This window comes from Ornithorhynchus anatinus, chromosome 3 (assembly GCF_004115215.2).
Source record: "Ornithorhynchus anatinus isolate Pmale09 chromosome 3, mOrnAna1.pri.v4, whole genome shotgun sequence".
Classification (NCBI taxonomy): Eukaryota; Metazoa; Chordata; class Mammalia; order Monotremata; family Ornithorhynchidae; genus Ornithorhynchus; species Ornithorhynchus anatinus.
This window is the reverse complement of record NC_041730.1, coordinates 9,175,032-9,198,487: the sequence shown is the minus strand read 5'-3', so window position 1 is coordinate 9,198,487 and position 23,456 is coordinate 9,175,032. Positions and strand designations below refer to the sequence as shown.

The 23,456-nt window shown below is 46.9% G+C and overlaps 1 protein-coding gene across 2 annotated transcripts in view; it reads right to left on the bottom strand.

Moving 5' to 3' along the window:
• PIK3C2A (phosphatidylinositol-4-phosphate 3-kinase catalytic subunit type 2 alpha) overlaps positions 1-18,406 on the bottom strand; it is a 95,934-nt gene extending 77,528 nt beyond the window's left edge. The window contains exons 1-2 of one of the 2 annotated variants that reach the window (XM_001509977.5): positions 18,356-18,406; positions 17,474-17,554 (exon numbers count right to left, since the gene is read on the bottom strand). The gene's annotated coding sequence lies outside the window, so the exon portion shown is untranslated. Of the gene's footprint in view, positions 1-4,885; positions 4,943-17,473; positions 17,555-18,355 lie in introns of those variants that run through there. The other variant, XM_029059435.2, reaches the window with a different exon arrangement.
• Between the last annotated feature and the right edge of the window lie 5,050 nt (positions 18,407-23,456).

The following is a 23,456-nucleotide window of genomic DNA, read 5'->3' as shown; positions in this document are numbered from 1 at the left end:
CTCCATTCCGATCCACTCCCACCACCTAATATAAAAAATATAATTACATCCTTAACTTCTGTTGGGCCAATATATGGTTAAAGAGACTGTTCCACCTTCTGTAACTCAAGTCCCTCCTCCGCATGTTGTTGCCTTTCGCCTTCCTCACTTCCCTCCGGTACCCACTCCTTCCTCCAAAAAAAAAAAATAAAAATCCATAACTGGGCAGTCTCATTAAACAGACAAAAGGCCAAAACGACATTTTGGGAGGGAGAACAGGAACTGTTCTCCCCCCGCCCCCATCCTATTTATGGATCAGCCCTGAACGAGGAAATTAAATCAACCTTTTGAATCTGATAACGTGCATCTACGCATTAGGAAATGATGAAGCGATCATGAATGGTGAAATAATTCAGCTTTTCATTCATTCAATCTTATTTATAGAGCGCTTACTCTGTGCCGGGCACTGTACTACGCGCTTGGAAAATACAATTTGGCCACAGATAGAGATGTCTGTCTCCCCCTTTTAGACTGAGAGCCCCTTGTTGGGCAGGGATTGTCTCTGTTGCCGAACTGTCCATTCCAAGCGCTTAGTACAGTGCTCTGCACACAGGAAGCGCTGAATAAATATGACAATGAATGAACAATCCCTACCCAACAAGGCCTCACAGTCTAGGAGGAGACAGACAACAAAACAAGTAGACATCACCAAAATAAATAGAATCGTAGATAAATGCACATCCAGAGTAATATATACAAATATTTACAAGTGCTTTGGGGAGGGGAGGGAGGGAGGGAGTAGGGGGAATGGGGAAGGGAGGAGGGGCAGAGGGAAATAATAATAATAATGTTGGTATTTGTTAAGCACTTGCTATGTGCCAAGTACTGTTCTAAGCGCTGGGGGAGATACGAGGTCATCAGGTCGTCCCACGTGGGGCTCACAGTCTTCATCCCCATTTTCCAGATGAGGTCACTGAGGTCCAGAGGAGTGAAGTGACTTGCCCAAAGTCACCCAGCTGACAAATGGCGGAACCGGGATTAGAACCCAGGACCTCTGACTCCCAAGCCCGGGATCTTGCCACTGAGTCACGGTGCTCGGGCTCAGTTCATTCATTCAATTTATTGAGCGCTTACTGTGTGCACAGCACTGTACTAAGCGCTTGCAAATTACAATTCAGCAACAAAGAGAAACAATTCCTACCTAACAACAGGCTGACGGTCTAGAAGGGGGGAAACAGACAACAAAAGAAGTAAACAAACATCAATAGCATCAAAATAAAGAGAATTACAGATAGTCTGGGAAGGCCTCCTGCAGGAGGTGAGCTCTGAGGGATAATAATAATAATGTTGGTATTTGTTAAGCGCCTACTATGTGCAGTTGTGCATGTATACTATGTACTACGCTGCAGAGTAAGCAGCGTAGCTCAGTGGAAAGAGCCCGGGCTTGGGAGTCAGAGGTCATGGGTTCAAATTCCGGCTCCGCCACTTGTCAGCTGTGTGACTGTGGGCAAGTCACTTCACTTTTCTGGGCCTCAGTTCCCTCATCTGTAAAATGGGGATGAAGACTGTGAGCCTCACTTGGGACAAGCTGATTCCCCTGTATCTCCCCCAGCGCTTAGAACAGTGCTCTGCACATAATAAGCATTTAACAAATAGCAACATTATTATTATTATTATGTACCGAGCTCTGTTCTACGCGCTGGGGAAGATACAGGGTAATCAGGTTGTCCCAAGTGAGGCTCACAGTCTTCATCCCCATTTTACAGATGAAGGAACTGAGGCACTGAGAAGTGAAGTGACTTGCCCAAAGTCACCCAGCTGACTGGTGGCGGAGTCAGGATTAGAACCCATGACCTCTGACTCCTATGCCTGGGCTCTTACCACTGAGTCCCGCGGATTAATTCCTCCTCGGAGGCAAGAGGGCCTCCAAAATGAGGGAAGCCGGGGGTGGAAGGGAAGGGCCTGTCTCCTCTGGAGGGTCCGGCGGGAAAGTGTCCCAATTGTACAGTTGAGGGGCTCAGTCCAGTGCTCTGCGCATAGGAAGCGCTCAATAAATACCACTGAATGAATGAAAGTGCAGCTCCAACTCTCTGGAGCCCAACTTGTGCTGCAGCTCATTCATTCATTCGTATTTACTGAGCGTTGACTATGTGCAGAGCACTGGACTAAGTGCTTGGAATGGACAAATTGGCAACAGATTCATACATCCATTCAATAGTAGTTACTGAGCGCTATGTGCAGAGCACTGTACTAAGCGCTTGGAATGGACAATTGGGCAACAGATAGAGACCATCCCTGCCCAATGACGGGCTCACGGTCTAATCGGGGGAGACGGCAAAGCAAAGTAGAACAAAACAAGACAACATCAAGATAAATTCTTTCAGTGGTATTTATTGAGCGCTTACTATGTGCAGAGCACTGGACTAAGCGCTTGGAATAGACAATTGGGCAACAGATAGAGACCATCCCTGCCCAATGACGGGCTCACGGTCTAATCTGGGGAAACGGACAAAGACAAGACAACATCACGATAAATAGAATCAAGGAGATGGACACCTCACTGACAAAATAAATAGGGTAATGAAAATATATACAGATGAGCACAGTGCTGAGGGGAGGGGAAGGGAGAGGAGCAGAGGGAAATGGGGGGAAAGGGGGCTTAGCTGAGGGGAGGTGAAGGGGGGGGTAGAGGGGGAGCAGAGGGAAAAGGGGAAGCTCAGTCTGGGAAGGCCTCTTGGAGGAGGTGAGTTTTAAGTAGGGTTTTGAAGAGGGGAAGGGAATCAGTTTGGCGGAGGTGAGGAGGGAGGGCGTTCCGGGACCGCGGGAGGACGTGGGCCAGGGGTCGACGGCGGGATAGGCGAGACTGAGGGACGGTGAGGAGGTGGGCAGTGGAGGAGCGGAGCGTGCAGGGTGGGTGGTAGAAAGAGAGAAGGGAGGAGAGGTAGGAAGGGGCGAGGTGATGGAGAGCCTTGAAGCCTAGAGTGAGAAGTTTTTGTTTTCGTGCGGAGGCTGATGGGCAACCACTGGAGGGTTTTGAGGATTTATTTTAAGATGTACATCCCCTTGATTCTATTTATTGCTATTTTGTCCGTCTGTCTCTCCTGATTAGACTGTAAGCCCGTCAATGGGCAGGGATGGTCTCTATCTGTTGCCGAATTGTCCATTCCAAGCGCTTAGTCCAGTGCTCTGCACATAGTAAGCACTCAATAAATACCATTGAATGAATTTATCTTGATGATGTTTTGTTTTGCTTTGCTGTCTGTCTCCCCTGTTGAGACCGTGAGCCCCTCACTGGGCAGGGATGGTCTCTATCTGTTGCGAATTGTCCATTCCAAGCGCTTAGTACAGTGCTTTGCACATAGGAAGCGCTCAATAACTACTGAATGAATGAGGAAGGGAGTGACAGGCCCAGAGCGATGATCCGGGTGGCGGAATGAAGAATAGACTGGAGTGGGGAGAGATAGAAGGAAGGGAGATCAGAGAGGAGGCTGACACAGTAATGCAGGTGGGATATAGTAATAATCATGTTGGTATTTATTAAGCGCTTACTATGTGCAGAGCACTGTTCTAAGCGCTGGGGGAGATACAGGGTCATCAGGTTGTCCCACGTGAGGCTCAAAGTTCATTCTTAGATATATGAGGTAACTAATACCCGGAGGAGAAGAATAATAATGGTATTTGTTAAATGCCCACTATGTGCAGAGCAATCTTCTAAGCGCTGGGATAGATACAAGGTTAATAGATTGTCCCACGTGAGGCTGGCAGTCTTCATCCCCATTTTGTATCTGTTGAGCACTTACTCTGTGCAGAGCACTGTTCTAAGCGCTGGGGGAGATCAGCTTGTCCCAGGTGAGGCTCACAGTTTTCATCCCCATTTTCCAGATGAGGGAACTGAGGTGAAGTGAGTGGCCCACAGTCAACCAGCGGACGGGGGGGGGGGGGAGAGCTGGGATTCGAACCCGTGACCTCTGCCTCCCAAAACCGGGAGGCGGGATTCGAACCCCTAACCCTCTGCCTTCCGAGCCCGGGAGGCGGGATTCGAACCCCTAACCCTCTGCCTCCCGAGCCCGGGGGCCGGGTTTCGAACCCACGACCTCTGCTTCCCAAGCCCGGGGGCCGGGATTCGAACCCATGACTTCTGTCCCCCAAGCCCGGGAGGCGGGATTCGTACCCACGAGCTCTGCTTCCCAAGCCCGGGGGTCGGGATTCGAACCCCTAACCCTCTGCCTCCCAAGCCCGGGGGCCTGGATTCGAACCCATAGCCCTCTGCTTCCCAAGCCCGGGGGCCGGCATTCGAACCCATGACCCCCTGCCCCCCAAGCCCGGGGGCCGCGATTCGAACCCATAGCCCTCTGCCTCCCAAGCTCGGGGGCCGGGATTCGAACCCATGAGCCCCTGTCCCCCAAACCCGGGGGCCGGAATTCGAACCCATAGCCCTCTGCCTCCCAAGCGCGGGGGCCGGGATTCGAACCCATGAGCCCCTGTCCCCCAAACCCGGGGGTCGGAATTCGAACCCATAGCCCTCTGCCTCCCAAGCGCGGGGGCCGGGATTCGAACCCATGAGCCCCTGTCCCCCAAACCCGGGGGTCGGGATTCGAACCCATAGCCCTCTGCCTCCCAAGCGCAGGGGTCGGGATTCGAACCCATGACCCCTTTATGAGGAGAGCGGGGGCAGCGCGGGGGGGCCTCCTCCCCGCAGAGGCCCGAGGTGAGTCCGACCCCCCCCGGGGGGGGGCGGGGAGGGGTGAGGCGGCCCCCCCTTGTCTTCCCTTCTCTTCCCTTCCCTCTCCTCCCCTTCCCTGCCTCCCGGCGGGCCGCCGGGGCTAATGGGCGCTGGGCGAGGCGCCCGGGCCGGGGGCTCCGCTCGGCTCCGCTCGGTTCCGCTCGGCTCCGCTCGGCTCCTCACCTCAAGCCTCCGCCGCCGCCGTCGCCTCCGCCGCCTCAGCCATTTTCCCCTCAGCCGCCGCCGCCGCCGAGCGCCTCGGCCCTCGCACGTCACTTCCGGCCGGAGGCCCCGCCCCCTCGCCCCGCATCGCCCTGTGATTGGTCGGCGCCGGGCCGCGCACCGCCTACCTGAGCCGGGGGGGGGGGGGGGGGGGCGGGCCCGCGGGGCCCGACGCCTCCCCTCAGGTGGGTCCCCTTAACTCCTGATAGCAATCATCATAATCCTCATTATTACAATCATTCATTCATTCCATAGTATTTATTGAGCACTTACTATGTGCAGAGCACTGGACTAAGCGCTTGGATTGGACAAATCGGCCACAGAGAGAGACCGTCCCTGCCCTCTGACGGGCTCACGGTCTAATCGGGGGAGACGGACAGACCGGAACCATGGCAATAAAGAGAATCGAAGGGATGAAATAATAATGATGGTATTTGTTAAGCGCTTACTATGTGCGAAGCACTGTTCTAAGCGCTGGGGGGGGGGTAGGAGGTGCTCAGGTTGTCCCACATGGAGCGCCCAGTCTTCATCTCCATTTTACAGATGGGTTCACTGAGGCGCAGAAAATGATAATAATAATAATAATGACATTTGTTAAGCGTTTACTATGTGCGAAGCACTGTTTTAAGCGCTGGGTGGGGGATAGGAGGTGCTCAGGTTGTCCCACATGGAGCTCACAGTCTTCATCCCCATTTTACAGATGGGTTAACTGAGGCATAGAAAACGATAATAATAATAATGGCATTTGTTAAGCGTTTACTATGTGCAAAGCACGGTTCTAAGCGCTGGAGGGGGGATACAAGGTGATCAGTTTGTCCCACATGGAGCTCACAGTCTTCATCTCCATTTTACAGATGAGGGGACTAAGGCACAGAGAATGATAATAAGCATTCTCTAAGCACTCAATAAATACTATTGAATGAATAATAACAATGGCATTTGTTAAGTGCTTACTATGTGGGAAGCACTGTTCTAAGCACTGGGGAGGGATACAAGGTGGATCAGATTGTCCCACATGGAGCTCAGTCTTCATCCCCATTTGACAGATGAGGTAACTGAGGCACAGAAAATAATAATAATAATGGCATTATTAGTTAAGCATTTACTATGTGCAAAGCACTCTTCTAAGCGCTGGGGGGTATACAAGGTGATTATCAGGCTGTCCCACCTGGAGCTCACAGTCTTAATCCCCATTTTATGGATGAGGTAACTGAGGCACAGAGAATTGAAGTGATTTGCCCAAAGGCACACAGCAGTCAAGTGGCGGAGCCGGAATTATTACCCCCGACCTCTGACTCTGAAACCCAGCCTTTTTCCCACTGAGCCACGCTGTTTCTCCAATAATGATGGTATTTGTTAAGCGCTTACTATGTGCCAAGCACTGTTCTAAGTGTTGGGGTACATACAAGGTAATCAGGTTGTCCCACTTGGGGCTCACAGTCTTCATCCCCATTTTACAGATGAGGTAACTGAGACCCAGAGAAATGAAGTGACTTGCCCACTGTCACAAAACTGACAAGCAGTGGAACTGGGATTAGAACCCATGACCTCTAATTCCCAAGCCCGGGTTCTTTCCACTAGGCCACGCTGCTTTGGTATTTGTTAAGCGCATACTATGTGCCAAGCACTGTTCTAAGCGCTGGGGGAGATACAAGGTCATCAGGTTGTCCCACATGGGGCTCACAGTCTTAATCCCCATTTTATTCTTTCATTCATTCAATCATACTTATTGAGTGCCTACTGTGTGCAGAGCACTGTACTAAGTGCTTGGAATGTACAACTGGGCAACAGATAGAGACAATCCCTGCCCAACAATGGACTCACAGTCTAAAAGAGGGAAACAAACAGCAAAACAAAACAAGTAGTCAGGCATCAATACCATCAGGATAAACCATCATAGATATATGAGGTAATTGAGGCCCAGAGAAGAAGAATAATAATGGTATTTGTTAAAAGCTTACTATGTGCAGAGCACTGTTCTAAGCGCTGGGATAGATACAAGGTTAATAGATTGTCCCATGTGGGGCTCACAGTCTTCAACCCCATTTTACAGATGAGGGAATTGAGGCACAGAAAAGTGAAGTGACTTACCTAAAGTCACACAGCAGACAAGTGGCAGTGCTGAGATCAGAACCCACAACCTCTGACTCCCATGCCCGTGTTCTTTCCACTAAGCCATGCTGTTAAATGACTTGCCCAAAGTCACACAGCTGGCAAGTGGTGGAGCCAGGGTTAGAACCCATGACCTCTGACTCCCAAGCCCGGGCTCATTTCACTGAGCCAGGCTGCTTCTTGTTAAGCACTCACTCTGTGACAAACCCTGTTGTAAGCGCTGGGGTAGATATAAGTCAGTCAGGTTGGATTCTGTCCCCTGTCTCACATGGGGCTCACATTCTTAGTCCTCATTTTACAGATGAGGGAACTGAGGCCCGGAGAAGTGATTTGCCCAGACATGTGGCAGAGTTGGGATTAGAGCCCAGGTCCTTCTAATTCCCAGGCTGGTGCTCTATCCACTAATCCATGCTGTTTCTCCTCGGCTTCACAGTGCCGAAGAATGTGCCAGGTCCTAGGCTGGCTGACTTCCTTCCTTCATTCATTTGTATTTATTGAGCACTTACTGTGTGCAGAACACTTACTAAGTGCTTGGAAAGTACAGTACAGCAATAAAGAGATACAATCCCTGACTATAAAGGGTTTACAATCTAGAGGGGGAGACAGACAGGTCGCCACTCACAGCACTCATCCAGGCGGCCTCAGTTTCACCCGCTTTCCTACTCGAAGCCCCACAACCTCTTTTTTCCCCTTCTTCCAGCACCAACTAGATATAGATGATCTTGTCCCAATCCCTCCAAAAGTTCCTCTCTTCCACTGCCCAGAACTCCAATCTCCAGAGGTCATGGGTTCGAATCCCGGCTCCGCCACTTGTCAGCTGTGTGACTGTGGGCAAGTCACTTTACTTCTCCGTGCCTCAGTTCCCTCATCCGTAAAATGGGGATTAAGACTGTGAGGCTCACGTGAGACAACCTGATTACCCTGTATCTAGCCCAGTGCTTAGAACAGTGCTCGGCACCTAGTAAGCGCTTAACAAATACCAACATTATTATTATTATTAACTCTTCCCCTGCCTCAGTCAGTCAATTGCATTTATTGAGTTATTACTGTGTGCAAAAAACAGTACAAAGCCCTTGGGAGAGGACAGTATAACAGACACATTCTCTGCCCACAACAAAAGGTTACCAGTAGGACTCCCACCCTTTTTTACCTGATTTCTTCTCCCATTATGACCCAAATCGCATACTTTGCTCCACTAACTCCAAACTACTCATTGGGTCTCCTTATTTCTCCTTCATTCAATGCCTTACACATATCCTCTCTCCTGCCTGAAAATCCATCCCACTGTATTTTCACTCTAAACTGGAAGCCCGTTGTGGGCAGAGAACATCTATCCTTTCTGTCATACTCTTCCAAGCACATAGTACAGTGCTCTGTACACAGCAAACACTTGATAAATAATAGTAATAATAATGTTGGTATTTATTAAGCGCTTACTATGTGCAGAGCACTGTTCTAAGCACTGGGATATACAGGGTAATCAGGTTGTCCCACATGAGGCTCACAATCTTAATCCCCATTTTATAGATGAGGTAACTGAGGCACAGAGAAGTTAAGTGACTTGCCCACAGTCACACAGCTGACAAGTGGCAGAGCCGGGATTCGAACCCATGACCTCTGACTCCCAAGCCCATGCTCTTTCCACTGTGCCACGCTGCTTCTCTAGATAAATGCCATTGATGATGATACCCAGCAGACCAGCACTCTCCCCATTTTAAAATCCCTATTGAAATCATAACTCCTCCAAGTGGTCTTCTCCACTTAAGCTCTTTTTCCCCCTCCCTTTCTCTTCTGCGTCACCTATGCACTTGGATCTGTGCCTTCAGCACTTGAGATTCCAGGTCAGCAAAGGAGTGAACAGGATTCTCAAGTGCTAACAATGGTCACCCTAATTTGCTCATTTCTGCCTATTCTTTTCCATCCAGACTGCCATCATCTTGGTCCATACTCTCGTCATTTGTGGGCTAGGATGTTGTTTCAGCCATCGCACTGGTCTCTTTGCCTCCAGCCTCTCTCTCCCTGCAGTCTGAATTACATGCTCCTGCACAGATCATGTTCTTGGACCATCCATCTTACACCTCCCTCCTCCTCAAAACCCTGCAGGGACATTGCATTTCCCTGCACATCGAGGAAAAACACCTAATCATTGGCTTTAAGGCTCTCTACATCTTCCATTATCAGTGCACTTCACTGCCAGCTTGCTCCCTTCATTCCTCCCTCCATGTAGGCCAGATCACTACTCTCCCCACCTTCAAAGCCTTATTAAGGTCACATGTGTTCCAAGAGGCCTTTTCCGAATAGATCCTGTTTTCCTTAACTCCCTCTCCCTTATGTGTCATCTGTGTCCTTTGACCTTTGGGCATTTGATATTCATCCCACCCTCAGTCCCACTGCACTTAATTACATATCAATCAATTATATATTAGAAATTATTTATTTATTGTAATATCTATCTTCCCCTTCAGACTATTAAGCTTATTATGGGCAGGGAATGCATCTACCAATTCTACCGTATTATACTCTCCCAAGTGCTTAGTACAGTGCTCTGCACACTGTAAGAGTTCATTAATACCATTCACTGACTGAATCTAGCTCCCAAATCTCCCTCCTTTTTCTTCTGACTTCAACAAGCTTCAACAAGCGCCTAGTACAGTGCTTTGCACACAGTAAATGCTCAATAAATACAATCGAATGAATGAACAAGCCTTCCCCAATTAACTTCCAACACCCAGAGTGCTCTGCACACTGTAAGCGCTCAATAAATACGACTGAATGAACGAATGAATCAACTCACATCAACTCAGCAGCCACTTCTAGCACTTACTACTTCTACCACCACCACTGCCAAAAGCAGCTTGGAGAATGAAAAGCTTGGATGACTAAACCAAGTTCAATTTGGCTATTTCAGTCAGTTATTTGCCAGTTTGATTACTTGATTTTTTTTCTGATTATCCAAATTAACCTCGGTTTTGAAAAGACGTTTGGAGAATAAGCTTTATCTTGAGCTTAGTAAGGCAGGTTGGGTGGCTCTCACTATGAGTTTGTGACTTATTCTGATTATTTGGGGAAGGTTTCACGGAGAAATATGTGAGGCATTCAGTGGCAGCAACTATGAAGCCATTGTGTGACTGTTTCATCATCACCCCCTTCTCACCCCCCCCCCGACCCCCAGCCCGCCCATCCTCCCCCTCCTCCCTGCATTCCCCTACTAGCAGGCCCTGTGGGAATGACATGAAGGAATCCAGAGTTTTGCTCCACATCATCGTTCCACCTTATCTCACCATCAAAGGAATTTCTGGAATTGGCAACTCTTGCACAACAGTAGCAAAAGAGGAAAAAAAAATTGGTTTCTTCCAAGGACTGCTGGATGACTAAGTAGAATGAGCTTCCGTCTGACCTCGCTGGGCAAGAAAGGACTGAGCGAGCCCTCTGGGAAGATGGAAGGAGGCTGTAGAGGAAATGAAGACACTGGAACGGATGGTAAGGGTGAACTCACCCCGAGCACTGCTTTCCGGGCTTTTTCTTATTCTCCAGAAATATTTTCATTGCTCAACAGTGAAGGAGGTTCATACCAGAGAGTTTCCTGGTTTCAATCCGGACTTCATCACTTAGTACAGTGCTCTAAACACAGGAAGTGCTCAATAAATACCACTGATCCATTGATTCTAGGCTCAATTCATTTTTTAAAGTGAGGCCTTAATTAGCAGAATTTAGAATGCCATCTTCAGCGAGAACTACTCTAACAAGGAGGATGGGGAGAAAAAAAGCTTGGCTTTAGTTCCTTGTTCAGGTGATAATTTCAGAAAGAAAGCAACAGAGTTGGCAGACATGATGTGCCATGATTTCCCAGCATATCTCCTCTGTTCAACAAGGGGGTTGTGGAGATTAATGTGATGAAGCTTATAATACATTGAGTTCTTCAGAAGTACGGTGCAATGTGATACAAAGCACTGCTGCTGTCATCTCACATCATCAGTTCTTTTTCCCAGTAGCTCAATTTCCAGGAATGATTATTTAGCCTATTTCATACTGTCCAACAGAATCACTTGGAGAACTCATTAATTCCCATGGCTTCAACTACCATCTCTATGTAGATGATACCCAAATCTACATGTCCTCCCCGATCTCTCTCCCTCTCTCCAGGCTCGTATCTCCTCCTGCCTTCAAGACATCTCTACCTTAGAGAAGCAGCGTGGCTCAGTGGAAAGAGTACGGGCTTGGGAGTCAGAGATCATGAGTTCGAATCCCGGCTCTGCCACTCATCAGCTGTGTGACTGTGGGCAAGTCACTTAACTTCTCTATGCCTCAGTTATCTCATCTGTAAAATGGGGATTAACTGTGAGCCTCACATGGGACAACCTGATTACCCTGTATCTATCCCAGCGCTTAGAACAGTGCTCGGCACATAGTAAGCGCTTAACAAATACCAACATAATAATAATAATACCTGGATGTCCTCCCATCCCCTCAAAATTAACATGTACGAAACAGAGCTCCTCATCTTCCTTCATCATCCTCCCCTGTTCTCTCCCTGACTTTCCCATCACTGTAGACAGCACCATCATCCTTCCTGTCTCACAAGCCCTTAACCTTGGTATTATCCTTGACTCCTCTCTCTCATTCAACCCACATATTCAATGCATCACCAAATCCTGTCCGTCCCACCTTCATAACTTCGTTAAAATCCACCCTTTCCTCTCTATCCAAATTGCTACTACATTAATAATAACAATAATAATAATAATGTTGGTATTTGTTAAACGCTTACTATGTGCCGAGCACTGTTCAAAGCGCTGGGGTAGACACAGGGGAATCAGGTTGTCCCACGTGGGGCTCACAGTCTTAATCCCCATTTTACAGATGAGGTAACTGAGGCACCGAGAAGTTAAGTGACTTGCCCAAAGTCACACAGCTGACAAGTGTCCGAGCCGGTATTCGAACCCATGACCTCTGACTCCAAAGCCCGTGCTCTTTCCCCTGAGCCATGCTGCTTCTCATTACTACAGTCACTCATCCTATTCCACCTGGATTACTGCAGCAGTCTCCTTGTTGACCTCCCAACCTCCTGTCTTTTCCCACTCCAGTCCATACTTCACTCTGCTTCCTGGATCATCTTTCTACAAAAACGTTCAGTGCATGTCACCTCCCTCCTTAAAAATCTCCAGTGTTTGCCCATCCACCTCCACGTCAAAAACAAAAATTTCTCACCAATGGTTTTAAAGCAGCTCCCTCCTACCTCACCTTGCTTCTCTCCTTCTACAACCCAGTCCGCATACTTCGCTCCTTTAGTGCTAACCTCAATTTAATAATAATGTTGGTATTTGTTAAGCGCTTACTATGTGCCGAGCACTGTTCTAAGCGCTGGGGTAGACACAGGGGAATCAGGTTGTCCCACGTGGGGCTCACAGTCTTAATCCCCATTTTACAGATGAGGGAACTGAGGCACAGAGAAGTTAAGTGACTTGCCCACAGTCACACAGCTGACAAGTGGCAGAGCTGGGATTCGAACTCATGACCCCTGACTCCAAAGCCCGTGCTCTTTCCACCGCGCCACGATCTCTCCTGTCTTGGTGCTGATCCTTGGTCAGGGTGATGCAGAAGGGAGTTGGAGAAGAGGAAAGGAGGGCTTAGTTCAGGGAAGGCCTCTGGGAAGAGACATGCCTTCAGTAAGGCTTCGAAGAGGGGGGATAGTAATTGTCAGATTTGAGGAGGGACGTGTTCCAAGCAGGACACGGACAAGGGGTCGGCAGCAAGATAGATGAAACTGAGAAGGTTAGCACTAGACTTGACACATCTGATCTGATTGTCTCATATCTACCCCAGTCATTTCATGAAGGTTAACTTCTTTTGGTTTCACTAACATGAATATTAATGTTACAGAAGGTAAATAAGACTATGTCTACTGTACTATTTTCCAGCCCTTTGTACAGTGCTCTGTACACGGGAAGTGCTCAATAAACACTGCTGAGTGAATGAAAAGGTTACCTCAGGTAAACTCCCAGCCATAGCCTCCGAAGTTTACAGTGATAAAAAAGGAAAATGAGTTACTTGCATTTCCATTTGGCTCGAGAAAAATGTTTGATTCATGGTCCATTATGCTGTCAACTTAAAAACGGACTGACAGCTGGATTCATTGTGCTCCTTGACAGGTGGAAAGGAATCTCACTTTCAATTACAGCAAGTTCTCTTTCAGAGCTCTCTGCAGTGGTCTTTTTTTGCTTCAACTGTCTACTTCCTTCCTTTTTGAATTTGAATTACAACAGTCTCAAGGGATTCATGAGAAAGGGAGTTGACTTTTAATCAGACAACAGCCCTGACTCATTGAGGAGGACCTTGGTGCTAGTTCTTTAATACAATGTGTCTCCATGTTCCCATCTGAGAAATGGGGATGATTATGCCAACCATCTTTATGAACTGTTGTTACATTAATTAATGATTGGATAGTTCTTTGAAGATAGCGTTATAGCCGCACTGAGCATTAATCAGTATTAAACGGTGGAATGGTAAAATGTTACCTTTCTTACTTGCTTGTGGATTTGGAAAGATAGCAAAAATTAATTGTATGGCTTGTGTCTTATATAGTACCAACTCTGTTTCACTATACTTTTCCAAAAGAGCACAGGCTTAGGAGTCAGAGGTCATGGGTTCTAATCCCGGCTCTGTCAACTGTGTGACTTTGGGCAAGTCACTTAACTTCTCAGTGCCTCAGTTTCCTCACCTGTAAAATGAGGATTAAGCCTGTGAGTCTCCCATGGGACAACCAGATTACCTTGTATCTACCCCAGCACTTAGAACAGTGCTCGGCACATAGTAAGTGCTTAATAAATACCAACATTATTATTATTATTAGTTCAGTGCTCTGCACACAGTCAGTGCTCAATAAATTTGATCGATTGATTGATCATGGACTTATGTTACAAATCTTGTGCTAAGTGCTGGGATAGATAAAAGATAAATCACAATTTAGACTCAGACATTTGAGGTACATACCACATAAAAGAGAACCACTTGATTTTAATAAAAGGAAGTGTAAAACTCTTTTATTTTGTCTTTGCAAAGGAGGAAGTCCCTTGGCATTAAGCTTCTCTGCTGTCTACATGCCTTGCCCCTCCCCAAGGACTCTCACTGCACCTGCCTTCTCACACTCCTCCCCAAAACTTCAGCCACCTTGGTGAGGGTGTGATGGGGTACCTATTTGTGCCTCTCTCCCTGCATCTTCCCAGACTAAGCCCCATTTTCCTCAGCTCACCCTTCCTTCTGCATCACCTCGACTCGCTCCCTTTGCTCTTCCTCCTCTCCCTGCCCCACAGCACTTATGTATATATCTATATTTCTATTTATTTATGTTGATGCCTATTTACTTGTTTTGATGTCTGTCTCCTCCCCCCAGACTGTAAGCCCACTGTGGGCAGGGATTGTCTCTCTTTATTGCTGTATTGTACTTTCCAAGCACTCAGTACAGTGCTCTGCACACAGTAAGCACTCAATAAATATGATTAAATGAATCTGTAGCTGTAGAATCTGTAGAATAAAAGAGGCCCCAGAACTGAGCCTTGGGGCACTCCCACAGTTACTGGGTGGGAGGCAGAGAAGGAGCCATGAAAGAGTCTGAGAATGAACGGCCAGAGAGATAGAAGGAGAACCAGGAGAGGACAATATCAGTGAAGCCAAGATAATGTTTCCAGGAGAATAAAAGTGTCAAGAGCAGCTGAGAGGTTGAAAAGGATTAGGATGGAGTAGAGGCGGTCGGATTTGGCAAGAAAGGTCACCGGTGACCTTAGAGAGGGAAGTTTCTGTGGAAGAAAGCAGGGGGAATCCAGATTGGAGGGGGTCAAGAATAGAATTGGAGGAGAAAAAGCGGAGGCAGCGGGGGGAGACAACTCGCTCAAGAAGTTTGGAGAGGAATGATAGGAGGAAGATGGGGTGATAACTGGTACTGTGGGGTCAAGGAAAGTTTTCAGAGAATAGGGAATATGTGATCATGTTTGAAAGCAGTGGTGAAGAAGCCATTGGAAGATGGTTGAATGGCTGAAGATGGTGGTCAGGGAGGGAAGAAGGGAGAGGGCAAGTGAAGCTAAGTGACTCCCCCAAGGTCACACAACAATCAAGTGGAGGAGACTGAATTAGAACCCCGGCCTTTTGACTCACGCTCCTGTGCTCTTTCCATTAGGCCCCAAGTTTTCCCGATCCTGGGCCCCCACTCCCCATTTTACTAATCTAGTCATCTTCAGGCAAAACTCACACTATCTCTACAGCAGTGCCCATCTTCTCCAGCCAGACCTCTCTCTTGCCACCTCCTCCTTCCCTCCTACCATCTTGCTCCAACACCACCCACCACCATCACCACTCCCTCAACCTCATCCCTATCCTCTATCATCTTATTCTTCTTTTTTCATCACAGCCACAGACTCCCTTCACCTCCCACCCTTACCACCTGCTTCTTCCTCACTCCATTATGAGGAATTTCCTTCTGCAAGGACTTGCTCCTGAGCTACTCCCTTTACCTTATCATTATCAGTGAAACTAGACAATGCCATGTCCCCTTCTGCTCTCTTCACAGAAAGGCTCATTTTCTCTCACGTTACTCATCTTACACCCACCTCTTGCCTTCTCATCAACTCCTGCCACCTGCCTCTAGCACCTGCTGAAATTCCAAGATTTTTAAAATACTCTGATAGCTTCCTCACGAATAGCAGTGGGGCTCAGTAGAAAGAGCATGGGCCTGGGAGTCAGAGGACGCGGGTTCTAATCCTGGCTCATCACTTACTTGCTGTATGAAGCAACTTGGCTTAGTTAAGCGCGAAATACAGTCCTCCGAACACAGAAAATGCTCAATGAATACCATTGACTGAGTGACTGATTCTAATCCCGGCTTTGCCACTTGCATGTTATGTGACCTTGAACAAGCCATTTAACTTCTATGCACCTCAGCTTCCTCTTCTGTAAAATGGAAATTTAATTCCTGACTTCTTTCCTCCTCAGCCTATAAACTCAGGGACTGTGTCTAACCTAAATATATTGGATCTACCCTTGCACTTAGTACAGTGCTTGACACAAAGTAAGTGCTTAATAAATACTACTATAATTATTATTATGATCTTGAGTGCTGGAGTAGATACAAGATAATCAGGTTGGACACAGTTCATGTCCCACATAGAGAAGCAGCGTGGCTCAGTGGAAAGAGCACGGGCTTTGGAGTCAGAGGTCATGAGTTCAAATCCCAGCTCCGCCACTTGTCAGCTGTGTGACTCTGGGCAAGTCACTTAACTTCTCTGTGCCTCAGTTACCTCATCTGTAAAATGGGGATTAAGACTGTGAGCCCCACGTGGGACAACCTGATTCCCTTGTGTCTACCCCAGCGCTTAGAACAGTGCTCGGCACATAGTAAGCGCATAACAAATACCAACATAGGGCTGACAGCTTTAATCCCCATTTTATAGATAACTGAGGCACAGAGAAGTTAAGCGACTTGCCAAAGAGGTCACTCAGCAGACAAGAAGCGGAGCTGGGATCAGAACCCAGGTCCTCTGACTCCCAGTTCTGTGCTCTTTCCACTAGGCCATGCTTTTTCTCTTTTTCTGCTTTGCTGTGACCCAAGCGGGACTGGCTCTTGACTTGATTTTCTTCTGTCAACCCCAGTGCACCCAGAAAGGATTTAGCAAATTAAGATATTATCATTACCTTCTCTCCACTCCATAATAATAATTATATTTTCTAAGTGCTTACTATGTGCCAGGTACTGTACTAGGCAGTAGGGTGGAAACAAGCAAATCGGGTTGGACACGGTCCATGTCCTCCCTGGGGCTAACGGTTTCAATCCCCATTTTACAGATGAGGTAACTGAGACCCAGAGAAGTGAAGTGACTTGCTCAAGGTCACCCCGCAGACAAGTGGCGGAGCCAGGATTAGAACCCAAGACCTTCTGACTTCCAGGCCTGGCTCTATCCATTACGTCATCTCCCCATTAATTCTTGGAAGCATCAGAATCATTTTGATGCCCCCTGCAGTCACTCCAATCTCTTAATTCTGCACTCTGCTAGTCCTTGCAGACCTCAACTTCACCCCACATTGTCTGTTCATCATCAAAGATCCATCTTGGACCTTCTAGGGAAACTCTCTCCCCCTTCATATAGGACAGACCACCACTTTCCCCACCTTTAAAGCCTTATTAAAATCTCAGCTTCTCCAAGAGGCCTTCCCTGACTAAGCCCTCATTTCCACTTGGATCTGTACCCTTTAGGCACTTGATATTCACCCCAACCTCAGTCTCACAGCATTAATCTACATATTTGTAATTTATTTTAATTTCTGTCTCCTCCTCTAGACTGTAAGCTCCTTGTGGGCAGAGAACACATCTACCAACTCTGTTACATTGTACTCTCCCAAGGGTTCTGAACACAGTAATTGCTCAATAAATACCTTTGATTGATTACTTACCTTCAATATCACAGAAATTCTTCTCACCCTTTCAACTCCAAACCCTCTTTCTCAGATCCCGATCTTCTAATGATTCCCCACCTAAAGAATAATAATAATAATGATCGCATTTCTTAGGCGCTTACTGTGTGCCAGGCACTGTACAAAACGCTGGAGTGGATGCAAGCAAATAGGTTTGGACACAGTTCCTGTCCCAAGTGGGGCTCACAGTCTCAATCCCCATTTGACAGATGAGGTAACTGAGGCCCAGAGAAGTGAAGTGACTTGCCCAAGGTCACACAACAGATCCGCTTCTGAGACTAATCTGTGAACCCCACCACAACTCCAGGCATCTCAACTAGCCCAACACTCCCAAGCGGTAATCTTCCTTCATCATCATCATCATCACTGTGGTATTTGTTGGGCGGTTACTGTACGAAGCACTGGGGTACATAGAGCTTTATGTAGATTGGAAACAGTACCTATCGCACATGGGACTTACAGTCAGAGTAGGAGGGACAAACCCACCACTTCTATCTTATCCTGTCCTGATATTTTCGGCTTCCCGTTCTGGACGCAATCCTCATCGGGTCCTTTGGCTTCCTTCCATTTTCGTCACTCTGAGAGACTCAACTCAACCAGTGACAGAAGGACCAGGGTTCTAATTCTGGCTCCACCACTTGTCTGCCGGGTGACCTTGGGCAAGTCATTTAATTTCTCCGTGCCTCAGTTTTCTCATCTGTAAAATGGGGACTGTGGGGCCCACGTAGGACATGGACTGTGTCCAAACTGAGTAGCTTGTATCTACCCCAGTGCTGAGCACAGTATCTGGCACATAGTGAGTGCTTAACAGATATCATTAAAAAAAAAAGGCACTTGCCAGAAGCCACATTGTCCACTGACCTCAGAGCTTGATTTAAGATCAGGATTTCCTGACCCAGAGTTCTGTGCTGGACCACACCTTTCCCTCCAAATGCCTGAGATAATTCCAACGGCCATTCCGCACGTCATAATAGGGAGGTTAAAATGGCTTGCGACAGTCCAGCATATGATGTTCTATAAAGCATTTGTTGATAAGGACTTCTATGAAATCTGCCGCTACTATTTTAAGAAGTGCCTTTATTTGGCTCTCCACATTCCCTTTTCTAAACAAATACATTAACATATTCCTTTGAATCCAGCAGAGGGAGACAAGTTCAAATTTGTTTATCCCAGAAAAATAGGGCACTTGTACTTTTCCCTAGAAAATAAACATGTCCCGGAGAGTCTATCGGCTCCCTAATATCCCTCTTTGCGTCTGCTTTTCATGTTTTCTATCTTGTACTTCTTTGCCTCTCTGCCTGGTAGACATACACAGGCCCAAGCTCGTTATGAGAAGCAGCATGGCTCAGTGAAACAGCCCGGACTTGGGAGTCATAAGTCGTGGGTTCTAATCCCAGCTCGGCTGCTTGCCAGCTGTGTGACTTTGGGCAAGTCACTTCACTTCTCTGTGCCTCAGTTTCCTCATCTGTAAAATGGGGATTAAAACTGTGAGCCCCTCGTGGGACAACCTGATCATCTTGTATCCCCCAGCGCTTAGAACAGCTTTGCACATAGTAAGCGATTAAAAATACCACCATTATTATTATTACTGTGGGCAGAGAATGTGTCTGTTTATTCTTATATTGTACTCTCCCAAGCACTTAGTTCAGTGCTCTGCACACAGTTAAGTGCTCAAAAAAATACGATTGAATGAATGAATAACACAGTCCACAGCACCCAGAGGTGGCTCAATACCATTACCACCATCAATAAGTAATAAGGTATTATCTGCCTCAGTTTCCTCATCTGTAAAATGGGGAATCAGTGCCTGACCCCCTCCCACTTAGAGTGTGAACCCCATATGGGACAGGGACTGTGTCCGACCTGATCAACTTGTCTCTACCCCACTGCTTAAAACAATGCCGAATGCATAGTAAGTGCTTAACAACTATAACAATGATGATGATGATAATCACCATCATCATCATCATCATCATTAGTGTAGCAAAGTACATTGAACGTGGGCCTAGGAGCCAGAAGAAGCCCTGGCTCTAATCTCAGTTTCTCCACCAATCTGCTGTGTGACCCGGGGCAAATCACACTCACTTCTCTGTGCCTCAATTCCCTCATCTATAAAATGGGGATTAAGAGTGTGAGCCCCATGTGGGACAGGGGACAGTGTCCAATCTGATTAACTTGCATCTACCCCAGCTCTTAGAACAGTGCTTGCCACATAATGAGCACCTAACAAGTGTAATAATAATAATTATTATTATAATAATGTTCCCATATTAAAGATTAAATACCTGTTCTCCTGTTCCTATTTGGACTGTTAGGCTGACAAAGGCTATGTCCTACATGATTAGTCCTATAGACTGTAAGCTTTTAGTGGGCAGGGAATGCATCTACCAACTCTATTGTATTGTACTCTTCCAAGTGCTTAGTACAATGCTCTGTACACAGTAAGCCCTCGATAAATATGACTGGTTATCTTGTACCTAGCCCAGTTCTTAGTACAGTGCTTGGCACAGAGTAAGCATTTAACCATTACTACTATTGTAAGTCCTGTTCATTCCCCACAAGGTGCTCACAATCCAACATTTTCCCCCTCTAGTCAGAATCAAATCTGAGCAGTGGAGATAATACCAAAACAGCTGTAGCAGCTTGAAAGAAAAAAAAATCTACATTTACTTCAATATAATTTAGATTTTCCTGTCCTCTGAGCTGAGCGGCAGCACAGGTATTGGACTGCATGATAATAATAATAATTATAGTATACTTGCTAAGCACTTACTATGTGTCAGGCACTGTACTAAGTGCTGAGGTGGATACAATCAAATCAGGTAAGGCACAGCCCCTGCCCCACATGGGGCTCACAGTTTTAATCGCCATTTTACAGATGAGGGAACTGAGGCACAGAGAAGTGAAGTGACTTGCCCAAGGTCACACAGCAGATAAGTGGTGAAGCCGGGATTAGAACCGGGGTCCTTCAGATCCTTCTGACACTCGGGTCTATACTCTATCCCTTAGGCCATACTGCTTCTCTGCACGTTGGGATTTCTCTGAGGGGTTCCCAGCAGGCCCAGAATTTTAGACTTTCAAAAACTCAGTGCTAAGGAGAGCCCTTCAGGAAATGAATAGTTGGCACCTATGCTTGTTTGTTCATATTCTGTTCGTGAGGTCATGCTGTTCAAGCTAGCGCCACCAGGTTTATTCTAGGTTATGGAGCATCTTTAAAGGCAAATTCAGGAATCAAATTGGATCACAGAGAAGAGATTATGTCAGTTTATCTTAAAAATGGTTGAAAAATAGAAAATATTTCCCAACTCGAAGGAAAAATCTGTATGGCAACCAGAACTATTTAAATTAGCTGTGGCCAAGCTGGGAGACACGCTTGCCAAGAAACAGGGTTTGACACAAAATTAATGCCTCTGAAGTGAATCGGGCTTGGGTAATTTAGCACAAAAGAGGCCCAAACCAGGCCAGCAGCCTGAGGAGTTGAACAAGTGGCAGGCAGGCCACCAGCAGGCTTCAATCCTGCTCTCCCTTTTCTCCACTTTGCCAAGCCTGGAGAGAGCTGCCAATCAGAGCCTGGCTTGAATCCCTCTCATTTCTCCAGAGCTGACAAAGCTAGAGAAGCAGCGTGGCCTAGTGGATAGAGTTGACTCTTCTTGAGAGTCAGAAGGCCCTGGGTTCTACTCCCAGCTCTGCCACTTGTTTGCTATGTGACCTTGGGCAAGTCACCTCTCTAGGCCTCAGTTACATCGTCTGTAAAATGGGGATTAAGAGTGTGAGCCCTACGTTGGACAGGGACCGTGCCCAACCCGACTATCTTGTATCTACCCCAGCATTTAGAACAGTGCTTAGCATTCATTCATTCACTCAATGGCATTTATTGTGTGCAGAGCACTGCAGTAAACGCTTGGGAGAGTGCGACACAACAATAAACAGACACATTCGCTGCCCAAAACGGGTTTACAGTCTACGGTCTACCACCTAGGAAGCACTTAACAAAAACCACAATTATTATTAATTCTTGAGAAATGCGGATATTTGGAGAGCTTCATCTATAAGCGATTGGCTTTGGAGTTTAACCTCAAAAGAGAGACGCTTCGGAAAAGTCAGACCCTTGGTTCTTGAAATTTAGTTAATGGATTTGGATTTGACAGAGAGGTTAATCCCAAATGTGTTTGTCAGGGGCAGGCTGGCAGTTTCAGTCTAGGCAAAAGGTTAAAGGCCCGTTCCTCAGCCTCAATTATCTTGGATGATGTAACCACAATTTATTTCTTAATTATAAACTCCCCTCTACGCTTGTACTGCCTCCTTTCTGAACACGTCACACACTGCGTCATTAGTTTCTTATCTCTTGAGCTGTACTCTGCCAAATTAAACCAATGTTCTCCCTGAGATGACTCAGAGTTCAGATGGATGTGGTCATGCAGTGTGTTTCCAATAACTTCCTCCCTACTTAGACGGAGTCATGTAATTTGCATGAGTAAAGTGAATTCTGAGAATGCCTGACATCAACTATTGGATTCAGCAGATATCGGTTGGCAAGATGATGAGAGTTGGCAGGTACATTCCTGTCGAGAAGGGAAGTCGGCAGTGGAAAATGCTCTTTGAGATCACTCAGAGGCTAAGTAGGGGAATCCTGGAATCCTTGGTTCTAAAGGAATAAGGGAAACAAAGGGAATGTTTCCCGGGCAAGTCACTTAACTTCTCTGTGCCTCAGTTACCTCATCTGTAAAATGGGGATTAACTGTGAGCCTCACGTGGGACAACCTGATTACCCTGTATCTACCCCAGTGCTTAGAACAGTGCTCTGCACATAGTAAGTGCTTAACAAATACCAACATTATTATTTCACAGAGGTTCTCCCTCCCTCTGATAATCAGCATTCCATCAGTCAATCGATGGTATTAATCAAGTCCATTTACTGAAATCTTTTATGTATCCTAAGGATCCCAAAACATTTGGCAATTTATAAATAAGAATGATTTTCTTGACCTTCTACCAACTCAAAATTCTGCCAACATCTCCCCTGGTTTAAGGAGGCTGGGTGGGAAACAGCCCGAGACAGCAGGGGAATCCTCTCTCTCATTCAACCCACATATTCAATCCGTCACCAAATCCTATCGGTTCCACCTTTACATTTTAGCTAAAACCTGCCCTTTCCTCTCCATCCAAACTGCCACCATGTTAATACAATCGCTCATCTTATTCCATCTGGATTACTGCATCAGCCTCCTTGCTGACCTCCCAACCTCCGGTCTCTCCCCACTCCAGTCCATACTTCACTCTGCTGCCCAGGATCATCTGTCTACAAAAACATTCAGGATATATCACCCCCCACTCCTCAGAAATCTCCAGTGGTGGCCCATCCACCTCTGCATCAGACGAAAATTCCTCACCATTGGCTTTAAACAGTCCATCACCTTGCATCCTCCTACCTCACCTCGCTTCTCTCCTTCTACAACCCAGCCTGCATACTTCACTCCTCTAATGCTAAGCTTCTCACTGTATCTCGATTTCACCCATCTCACCACCGACCCCTGGCCCTCGTCCTGTCTCTGTCGTGGATTGCCCTCCCTCCTCAAATCCCCCAGACAATTACTCTCCCCTCCTTCAAAGCTTTACTCAAGGCACATCTCCTCCAAGAGGCCTTCCAGACTAAGTCCCACTTTTCCTCATCTCCCACTCCCTTCTGCATCACCCTGACTTGCTCCCTCTGCTCTCCCCACCCCCACAACCAGCCCCACAGGACTTACGTATATATCTGTGAGCCCGTCATTGGGCAGGGATTGTCTCTGTCTGTTGCCGAATTCTACATTCCAAGCGCTTAGTACAGTGCCCTGCACATAGTAAGTGCTCAATAAATTCTACTGAATGAATGAATCTATAATTTATTTACTTGTATTGATGTCTGTTTCTCCCCGCACACACCAGAATGTGAGTCGGTTGTGGGCAAGGAAGATCATCGTTT